The 12,244-nt window shown below is 34.8% G+C and overlaps 1 long non-coding RNA gene across 1 annotated transcript in view; it reads right to left on the reverse strand.

The window, feature by feature from the left end:
- LOC126779720 (uncharacterized) overlaps positions 1-12,244 on the reverse strand; it is a 71,420-nt gene that overhangs the window by 32,904 nt on the left and 26,272 nt on the right. The gene's annotated exons all lie outside the window — the stretch shown is intronic.

A 12,244-nucleotide genomic window follows, 5' to 3' on the forward strand; every position in this document is an offset into this window, starting at 1 on the left:
ATGATGAATATCCTTTTGTTTATTATACCGCAATATTTCAAAAATATAGAAATTGCTCATAGGTTTTATGCAGGCGTACATTAAACTATTTGAAAGCACAAGTACATTATATTAATAGCCAATTCTAATCCAATAAGAAGTAAAGACAACATTGACGTGACATGTAATGATGAAGTGGTCAAGATATTGAATAATATAATCTGTGGTATTTCTAATTCGTGAAAAAATGTCGATTTGAATCTGTCGAAGTTGTTATCTAGCTTTAATTTTACTTTCAAAGTTTTACTTTGAAAGTAAAATTAAAGCGGATATTTAGTAGTTCAGTGGAAAAGTGTTGTATTATATTGAAGCTCGCTGCCTCGCTGGTCTAGTGGCTTGATGTAAGGCCGCAGACCCGGAGGTCCAGGGTTCAATTCCCATCGGACCAAAAAAAAGTTATTGTTTTTTTCTGTCAGGAAATTCTCAGTAGCAGCCCGGAGTATGGAAGTTGGGAGTGTGTAAATTGTAGTGCATAATATAAAAGAGCTATTAGCAAATCGTATGGAATATGTGAATCTAAGGATTTGCTTATCTTTACTCCAAAACTTCTCATGAAGACTATTTAACTGTTTTTACTTAATTAATATCCATCATCCTTTTCCTTTGTAATATTTTGCATAAGTTATTGAGTGAACGGCGTCATCGTACGTTGTGCCTAGCTTTAAGTATTTTGTAAATTAAACGCGTTTCTGAAAACAACACCTTCATCGATCAAAATAATGAGAGATTATTAGTCCCATAATGAATAATTTTTTTAAGGTATATAAAAGAATCCTGCTGGTGCCTCTTCGTAGGGAAAATATTACACAATTTCACACTCACAACGAGATCTGTGGCTAGTGATGTTTCGTCAACGGACCAGACGACAAACCTAGTGTTACGAGCAGATGAGTTCTTGACCCTACTACATGTACAGAGTAAAGGTGTAGACTGGCAAGTGGGTCACCTCTTGGTAAGATTTCACCACCGTCCATAGACGAGTCGCGTTGTAATAAATATTAACCGTTCCTTACATCGCCAATGCGCCACTAACTGTGGAAACTAAGATGTTATGTCCATCGCGCCTGTAGTTACACTGATTAACTCACCTTTCAAACCGGAACACACCCACAAGTAGTGCTACTTGGCGGTAGAATATATGATAAGTGGGTACATACCCAGACTTTAAAAATACCTAACACAAAGTAAATAATGGGAGACATAATCGGGACGGACGGATTGAATGGTTACACTAAAATTAAATTATTTTTAGCTGGCTGGTGCCCCTCGGCTGGCGGGCCATCTAGGTATGTGCCTTGGTATAAATCCGGGGGCTGCCCATACACTCGTAAAGACAAGTAGGACCAACGGCAAGAAATCGGTCCGGAGGACAATATCACTATTAAATACTTCTATGTTATATTTTTAATTAATGATTTAAAATAACTTAAATAATAATTAAGATAAAAAGTCATTTTTAAATGTTTATTTTAAATAAAAATAACTTGACGTTGACTAGCCTCAACCACAAAATTAAACATGAAAAGTAAATATGCTATTTTATATTTGTAAAATATGATCTATCCACAAAATAATAAAATTATTATGTATCCGCAGAAATTGTCAGTAAAAATTTTAATGATTTCCTGGTCCATGAATTATGGTTTTATAATTAAATTATACATTAAAATGTAATAAAACCTTACGACTAGGGTTGCCAATTAATTTAAAAAAGCAGCCAAAATAAGCAAAGAAGTTTTTGTGACGTGAGCGAGCCAGTGTATCTACAAGCACAAGGGACATCTTAGTTCCCAAGGTTGGTGGCGCGTTGGCGATGTAAGGAATGTTTAATATTTCTTACAATACCACTTTCCAGTCTGCCTCTATACAAAAGTACACCCACGAGGTATTTTGAATCGTAAATACTATAAAAATAGACTTTAAATTGACCGCAACGACATAAAATTATTCTAGACCGAAATCCCGTTATGTTTCAATATAAACAAATATATCTATCCTTTGTTTTCCATCCCACGCGGTTGAAAATACATTAAAAGCTATAGTAGACACCCCGTTTACATGCGGGGTTGTTGGGAGTGACTGTTAGGATTATGTCAAAACTATAAAAAATACAAAAAATTGTCTATGATCTAATCTTGATATCATTCATAAGATTGTTGATAGTCCGCCATAAGCCTGCGTGTGAGCAAGGTCTACGTTAGTTAACTCGGTGACAATTAATACAACTCAATAGTATATAGGTTGACGGGCCGGTTGGCGTGGTTGGTAGATACTTGCCTTTCACGCCGAAGGTTGTCGGTTCGATTCCCACCCAGGACAGACATTTGTGTGCATGAACATGTCTGTTTGTCCCGAGTCTGGGTGTACAACAACAAACAACAAAGACTAAAGACCAATAATAACAATAATACAGTTTCAATTAAAGTTAAATGAAATAAAACCTGGTTGGAAGGTTGAGCGAGCCAGTTATTTTGTTTATATAATTACAAGCATAAGGATCATAACATCGGGGTTCCCAGTGTTGGTGGTGCATTTTCGATCTAGGGGATGGTTAATATTTCTTACAATACCTATGTCCACCCAGTAATGTAACTACAGGCAAAAACCTTGGTTCCCAGAACAAAAATCTTGAAAATAATAAGAAGCTTTTCAGTCACTATCGTATATTAAAAATTAAATGCACTCATTTCAATATTTTTCATGGAATAAATTTAGATTTCAGTTAAATTCGGTAGAAGAAATCTAGAACTGATTACTTGAGCTATCAACATTCTTGTACGATAGAGTCCCGCTGAGTGTCACTCCAATGAGCTAAAACGTGGTACCTCTATTGTAGATAGATGGTGAGGGGTCAAGTTTCCTGCTGATTACAGACAAGTACAACATTAGGTCAGGGTTGGAGCGTCACGGTAGCATGCGCAAGCGACCCCGTAGCTCTCCTCGTTAAAACGGAAAGGGTACCGCTGGTTTTTTAGTGGGTATTCCGATGTTCGGAACGCACACATACCCCTCGTTCTACTGTTCTTACTGTTCGTGGGTGAAACGCGTAATGAGTTTTTCCAGCGTTATAAAAAAGGTAAATATAATACATTTCAACTCGATAAACTCAATCGCTAGACAAAAACTTGTTTGATTGAGAGTGTTCTTAGCTATGATTAAAGAAAATCAAAAACGGTTCATCCATTTAGGATCATACATGTCACATACACACTGATATACATTAAACTTATAACAACCTGCGTTTGGGTTTAAAAACAAATAGGTCAGCTTATAGTCAAGCTAAATAACTCACCCGTTGATTATCGTATCGTGTTTACAAATCATATACGCATGTGTGCTGTCAATCACACAACACACGTCTACACGTTAAAAGCTTTTGGATTATTCGGTAATTGTCGGCTTTTAAACGAATGTTTCTCATGATAATGGAAATCTCTTTTGTGTTTTATTAAATCTTTCCGCCTTTTATCTTACTCTAAAGCCATTAATAACTGTTAATTTGTAAACAAACTACCCACAGTTAAATGTCCACTCTGTTACTCTAGCAATCGAAGTTCAAGAAAAATCCTACTTAGATTGTAAACGCGAAAGTCTGCGGATGGATGGATCTTTGTTACACACACTTATTTTAATACAATATCGTATTTCGCAATACATTTAAGTAGAAGTAGTAACAGCCTGTTAATGTCCCACTGCTGGGCTAAGGCCTCCTCTCCCTTGTGAGGACAAGGTTTGGAGCTTATTCCACCACGCTGCTCCAATGCGGGTTGGTAGAATACACATGTGGCATCATTTCAATGAAATTAGACACATGCAGGTTTCCTCACGATGTTTTCCTTCACCGTCAAGCACGAAATGAATTATAATCACAAATTAAGTACAAGAAAATTCAGTGGTGCTTCCCGGGTTTGAACCCACGATCGTTGGTTAAGATTCACGCATTCTAACCATCTCGGCTTATAATATCGGCTTTAAGTAGAAGAAAATACAACAATTTTTAAATACATGACAAGCGACGTCTTGCACGAACCGTCCTTCATACGGGACCTAAGTCATCGCCGTACGAAAACCTCCTCACTCCAATCTCAACCATCGCTAACGGTTCGCCTCGACGTCGCGCGTAACAATAGCTTATATGATTTAATACATAGGCTACCTAACAGCTGTCCGCTTCCTATATACGCGTGCGTAGTTAAAGTTAGTTTAATCTTTATATCCTAACTTAATATTATAATTGGGAAAGTGGGTTTGTTTGTTACGCTTTATCGTATTAACTACTTAATCCATCATCATGAAAATTTGCTAGGACGTTGTCTGAGGTACAAAATATTGTAAGGATAAATACAATCTCTGCTATCTATACTTTGCTAGTCATACAGCCATATTTTACTGGTGGTAGGGCTATGTACAAGCCTATCTGGGTAAGTACCATTCACTCTTCGCATGTTTTACCCAAACAGCAATATTTATAATATAATGATATTATTATAATATAATATTATTCTGTTGTAGTTTGAAGGGTGAGTGAGCCAAATTACAGGTACAAGGGACATAACATAAAGGGCACAAGGGAAGGCGTAATGATGATGTAATATGGAATGGTTAATATTTCTTACAGTGCCAATGTTGGGTGGTGGTGACTACTTACAAAAAAATACGCCAATATTATGGTGTATATAATATCTCATTTATAATAAGCTTTATTTATTCATAATTGTATCTATATACATATATACAAGAATAACTGACTCACTGACGTACACAGCCCAAACTATTGGCACTAGCACGATGAAAATTTTCATACGGGATTTTTGTACACAATAGATTAGCACTAGGAGAGTATTTTTTTTTTTTAATTTAACCCCTAAGGTAGTAAGTAAAATGTTTGTACGAAATTTCCAATGCCAATGTATATTTGGAATTTGCTAGTATGGCTTCTTATATCAAACAAAGAAAAAATAATGTCCTCCATACCGATGTCGGCCACGGCGGCAGATAATATAGTGCACAAGTGTGTGCGCAAACACAGGTGCACTCTCTATTGCCTAAATGTCATAATCCGATGGGACGGCAATCCGACACGACCGGAAAGAGTTCAGGCGCAGGACCAACGGTTTTACAAGCTTTCCGAGGCACGGGAGTGTACACACTTCCAATTTCCATACTCCGGGCTGCTACTGAGAATTTCTGACAGAAAAACCCAATAACTTTTTACTGGCACGACTGGAAATTGAACCCAGGACCTCCGGGTCTGCGGCCTTACATTAAGCCACTAGACCAACGAGGCAGTCAACAACAAAAAAAATATATATAACGCAAACTGGTGGTAGGGCTTTGTGCAAGCTCGTTTGGGTAGGTACCACCCACTCATCAGATATTCTACCGCAAAACAGCAATACTTGATATTGTTGTGTTCCGGTTTGAAGGGTGAGTGAGCCAGTGTAATTACAGGCACAAGGGACATAAAATCTTATTTCCCAAGGTTGGTGGCGCATTGGATATGTAAGCGATGGTTGACATTTCTTACAATGCCAATGTCTAAGAGCGTTGGTGACCACTTACCATCAGGTGGCCCATATGCTCGTCCGCCTTCCTATTCTATAAAAAAAAAAAAAAATGTGAAAATAGCCACAAATATATTCGATAGCCGTTTTCAATAGAAAGATATATAAAAATAAACGGATATAACATAAATTCTTAATTAGCGTTATTTAAATAAACATACTGAATATTTTATTTCACTTTGAAGCTGAAAATGGCCGTTCAAAGGAACAGAAATACGAAGCGCCAATAAGAAACATAGAAAAACACACCGAAGTTACGATAAACGACTTTATGTCGCTGTTTGTTTAGTGTTGCCATACATTATAAATAAATAGTATAAATATTGAAATCTAAATTAAAATTTATTTATGTACGTATATTAATATGTAAGGCTGGAAAATTTGTTAGTCTGAAAAGCTATAAGATTGAAATGCTAAAATACATCGCGTTATGACTCACGGGGCGGATCAGTGACGCTTAAGAAAACGGCGCGTAAAAACGCGGTTAATGAAATTAATAAAAATAATAATAATTTTATTATAAAGTTACGGTGATAAAACATTTTTAGTGGATAGCCACTACACTCGCTCGAAACAAACAAAAATGGGGGACTAAATTAAGTATACTTACTTTATATATATAGTAAGTGACAGTCTGTAGAAGCCGAGATGGCCCTGTGGTAAGAACGCGTGAATCTTAACCGATGATCGTGGGTTCAAACCCGGGCAAGCACCACTGAATTTTCATGTGCTTAATTTGTGATTATAATTCATCTCGTGCTTTACGGTGAAGGAAAACATCGTGAGGAAACCTGCATGTGTCTAATTTCACTGAAATTCTGCCACATGTGAATTCTACCAACCCGCATTGGAGCAGCGTGGTGGAATAAGCTCCAAAACCTTCTCAAAAAGAGGAGAGGAGGCTTTTAGCCCAGCAGTGGGACATTCACAGGCTGTTACGGACAGTCTGTAAATGTCCCACTGGGCTAAGGCCTCCTCTCTCCAATGCGGGTTGGTGGAAATATGTATAAATACAGAATAAAATTAAAAAAAATGGTATGAGTGCCAAGTTATTTACGAGAAATGATGTTAAATAACAAATCTTACAGTTACCTAACGCTTGAAGTCTCCGTTAGCTCTTAAAGTGTACTGAGCATTAAGGTGTATATATATATATATATATGTCCTGAATTCACGATGGTCACCCTAACTAGCAGATGGTGTAAACAAAAGTAGGTATATATCTTAGCAGACAGTCGATATATCTCGTTTAAATGGTTTGTTTTTAATTACGATGTGATAAAAGTTTGATGTCGTAATAAAAACGGCAACGAAAACAAATATTTTTAATATTTACGAGATTCGTCTGATGCGTCATTAGTGTTCAGTCTGACACAATCTCTAAATTAGTATGACAGGGCTAAAACAATAATTATCCTTTTTTAATTCAAAACAAAAGAAAGAGACAGCAATTTTTTTGAAGTTTCCTAAGTGTTTGATTTAAGAAACTATGCTCAAATCAATATTATTTAAATACCTTTTTTCAATTACAAAAATACTTTGAAGTTAATTTTTCATATTAAATTAATGATTTCAATATAGCGATAAAAATTAAACTAAAAATACCCAATAAATATATGAAATAAATAGTAAAAAAAAATTTAAATGCTCTAAAAAGAAGGAAATATACTTTTAATTTATTCAAATCCATCAATTTATCATATTATATCATTTATATAATATAAAAGCTTGTCGCCATTTACCTTGTTAATGAAGACATATACAATATGTAAATTTAATTGACAGGTAATAAAATAACAATAAATAAATTCGCACTTCGGAGTCGGCCATATTGAATTCAAAACGACGTTACTTATTTAACCAAGCATTGTCATTCAAACTGAACCTTTTTTCAAGTTTTTTTTTTTTTTTAGGGGTTGTTACAAAGTAAAAGTTAGTTGTAAAATTTCACCTAAACAAATTAACATAATTACAAACATTGCAAGTTAAATAAGAGCTTGTAAAAATAGATTTCGCAATTATCCTGACATTTTAGAGTAAGATGTTGTGAAAAAAAAATGCATTTGAATTTATCCCCTGGCGAGCGTCCAGATTGCGGCGGATAATATTTACACCAAAAACTGTTTGAAATAATAATTTTATAATAATGGCTATTTTATTAATTTGTTTTTTTTTATGTTGTAGATAGGCGGACGGACAAATGGGCCACCTGATTTTAAAGTGGTCACCACCGCCAATAGACATTGGCGATGTAAGAAGTATTAACGTCACCAACCTTGGGAACGAAGATGTAATGTCCCTTGTGCTCTGTAGTTACACTGGCTCACCGGAATGCAAGTATTGCTGTTTAACGGTAGGATATCTGATGTGGGTGACACCAACCCAGACGGGCTTGCACAAAGCCGAATACCACCTAGAATATTTATTTTATTAATAAGATTGATGGATTTGTAACAGATTGGCGTTTTTAATGTCGGTGAAGTTGTAATCGGAAAATGGAAGTAAAGTTAAAGACAACTAGAAAAGTTTAATATAAAAGTTTAATATAATATAAATAAAGATATATTAATTAAGAACTGTAGTGCTATTCTGTAAGGAATAATTTAATTACGATTCTTAAGAATATGCTACCGAATGTATCAATTCTTTGTGGCGGAATATATTTAAAAAAAAAGAAAAGCGCGCGATCGCCCGTTTCAGAAGATGTTTTTTATATTCTTTTTTCTGGCGTGTATCTACGCTATTTGAGCGCAAAATATTCTGCCAAATGTCAAGTATAAAATAGATGACACACATGATATGAGATTATTCAGTTTCAATCAGAACCTGAATATTACTTCTTAGCGCAAAGTTTGGGAGCATACGATTAGGTCGTCAAGGGCTATTCGTCGTTTTATTTGGTTTTGGTTAGCAATTAAAGTAATTAATAATATTTTTGTTTGTTAACACTTTATTTTTAATTATAAAGTCAGTACTGATTTGTGTAGACTTTTTTAAAATGTCATTTTAACTACTGGCCTTAAAGACAATTTTAATGCGTGAATTCTTTAACTATTATAATTATAACAATATCGCATGACACTTTCTAACATTATACGATCGTTTTCTGCGGTGTCTCGAGTTTGTTCTTACAGAATATCCGTACTGTTTGTAGTGCATAAAATAGCAAAACTATTATCAAATCGTGGCATTTAAATATAGAACATGTCAAAATAAATTTTGTTTTTGTTTATCTTTGTATCGATATTTATTTATAATAAAAATCACAATGTCCGTTCTTCATAAACAACTATGCCAGTAAACGGCTATTAAACTTTAAACGTCGACTTTATGACAGGATTTATGAACCGCAAACTAATTTTAAAGATTTATTTTAAAACATTTCTGACGTGAAACACCTTTAGACGCCTATTGACCGACTCGAATACCGTGTCGGCAAACGGTATGATGACCTTACACCGTTACAGTTGCAGGTTCTCAGATTAAGCCGAACAAAATAATGTATGTAGTAACAGTAACTGTGAATGTCGCACTTCTGGGCTAAGGCCACCTCTCACTTTTTGAGAAGACGGTTCGGAGCTTATTCCACCACGCAGCTCTAATACGGCTTGGAGGAATACGCATGTGGCACAAATTAAGTAAAATTAAATACATGAAGGTTTCCTAACGATGTTTTCCTTCACCGTCAAACACGAGATGAATTATAATCACAAATTAAGCACATGAAAATTCAGTGGTGCTTGCCCGGGCTTGAACCCACGATCATCGGATAAGATTCACGCGTTCTTACCATTAGGCCATCATGTATGTAGACTTGGGGAAAATTCTACTCACAAATTGTCACTTTATCGCAATCGAATTCTTTAATTCAATTATTGAGTATTGGGATAAAAGTAAACAATTAAGTTTGGTTTTGATATAAACGAATGATCTCATGTGTGTCATTCCTTTATACGTGACAATGGCAGAATAGTTTGCGCTCAATTAGCGTAGATACACACCAGAAAAAAAAGTTCAGAAAGCCAATATCACATATGTATGCGTCATAGACTATTTGTAATATGTGATTGATGTATGAATATATAATTAAGAGCCGAGGTAGCTCAGTGGATCTAAAATAAAGATCGAGGATTCGAATCTGGGCAAACACAACTGCTATTTTTATGATATATGATTAGTTTGTTTCTTTTTTTATCTCGTGCTCGGAGTTAAGGAAAATATCGTGATGTAGCTTACAGGTATCCACTTAGTTGGTGGAGCAGCGTGATGGATACGCTCCAAGTCTGTTCTCAAAGTTTCTGCTCAAAAGGAGAGTCCTTAAAACAATAGTGGGCCAATTACAGGATGTTGTATTACTTTAATCGTTCTTAAGATAAACCCCAAAGATGAGCGCTATGTTACACGATTCAATCTCATTAAGTTAATTATTTACTAAAACGTAAAGCTATAGTTTTAAGTAACCCTAAGTAAAACATTGACATATCCATTTAATAATAACATCAATAACATAAAAAACCAGTTTTTTTTTTTTATTATAAAGCTGTCTAAAGTTGAATTTAAGCTCCATTTGTACGTCACCAGCTGTCATCCGTGAAATAATTATAATGACAGATATTTGACAGGACTATCTGTCTCTTTTTCACGTGTAGAGTTAAAAGGGATAGTAAATGTTGTAGTAAGTTCAAATTAAATCAGAGATTTTGCAATAACATAATCAGCGCGTGGTCAATGCCGTCTCTAATGGTTTTAGATGGAAAATTGACATGAATCAAAATTTATTGTCTGCAGGCCAAATGCTATATACATTATTTAATAAATTGATGAAGGCGAGTCTTATGTATTACATATACCACACAAAATTATTAACCAATAATATGCAATTTTATCAATGACTTTTTATTTGTTTTTTTTACATATATGTTTATTTATTTATTAAGGATCTCCAACAAAGAACACATACATAAGAGTGAGTACATTATATCGTGGAATAATGTTTTGAAATATGTGTGCTTTTTCAATTAAAGGAGACTACAGCAAGCACATTAATAATGACGAATTTAAAAAAAATACATGTTTCGTAGTGGTACTTAAGAAATAAACATAGAAACTACAAAAAAGTAAACAATAGTTATTAAGATCATGTTGTGCAAATGTGAGTTACGTACATATTACAAAACAGTATTGAAATAGTAATTAAAATAACGAAAATAATAATTAAATAAAATTATATTTGTAATGTGTATTTTGTTCTTTGTATTTTAATTTGGTCTTTTATAAAAATGTCTGTACATAAATAAAATACTTCTAAACTTGAAAAAAAAATATAAATTAATAAAAAAAAAATATTATGTATCTAAAATCAATGAATCTAAAATCTTGAAATATTTTTAAGCTTAGATAATTGTTGTTCATATATCAACAAATCATTTTCAAGGTTAGTGTTATGAGAGTACTTTTTACAATGCCCTAAAATTATTAAATTCAATTGCAAAAATAAAAGGGGGCTGATTTATGACCCCACTGGGTGCTAGTGACCAATGCTATGCGACTATTTATTACATATTTGTATGCATAAAACCGTAACTCCATAAAAGTCGTTTTCTGTCTATCAAGTCACTCTCAGGTCCCCAGCAACCCAGGGTCCGGAAGTTGGAAGAGTAAGCTCAGTACCTCAGAAAGCACGAAAACCGGTTAACTCTGCATCTGAAGTTTCTCTTACCGTGCCGGTTTCCTTTCGGAATATGAGAGTGAGAGAATAATAATATTAATAATAATATCCTGGGACATTATTTACACAGGGCCTGATCCCAAACTAAGCAGAGCTTGTACTATGAAAACCAGACAACTGATATACTACATATACTACTTTTCTTTTATAAATACATACTTATATAGATAATTACACCCAGACTCAGGAAAACAGACATGTTCATGGACACAAATGTCTGTCCTGGATGGGAATCGAACCCACAACCTTCGGCATGAGAGGCAAGTATCTACCAACCACGCCAACCGGCCCGTCAACCTATATACTATTGAGTTGTATTAATTGTCACCGAGTTAACTAACGTAGACCTTGCTCACACGCAGGCTTATGGCGGACTATCAACAATCTTATGAATGATATCAAGATTAGATCATAGACAATTTTTTGTATTTTTTATAGTTTTGACATAATCCTAACAGTCACTCCCAACAACCCCGCATGTAAACGGGGTGTCTACTATAGCTTTCATCAGATAAACAGACATGTTCATGGACACAAATGTCTGTCCTGGATAGGAATCGAACCCACAACCTTCGGCATGAGAGGCAAGTATCTACCGACCACGCCAACCGGCCCGTCTTAGAATAGATTGCTGAGTACACTAATGTCTTCTACGCAATTACTTTTAATTATTGAGAATGGCCGCCAGGACTGGTAAAGGTCAGATTGACATCCTCGTATAAATATAAAATATATATGTACAGCTATATATAGGAACAGAATCTGTTCTATATCACGGTAACTAAAAAATACAGATATATATAAAGCAAAATGGCTGACGTGAACTTTACGTCACAGTTTGACAGGCAGTTATTTGGCGGGTTATTAATGGATACTATAAAATCGAGGGCCAAGCTATTCTGCCTTTGATGAT

The sequence above is a fragment of the Nymphalis io genome, chromosome 29 (assembly GCF_905147045.1).
Source record: "Nymphalis io chromosome 29, ilAglIoxx1.1, whole genome shotgun sequence".
In the NCBI taxonomy this organism is placed as follows: Eukaryota; Metazoa; Arthropoda; class Insecta; order Lepidoptera; family Nymphalidae; genus Nymphalis; species Nymphalis io.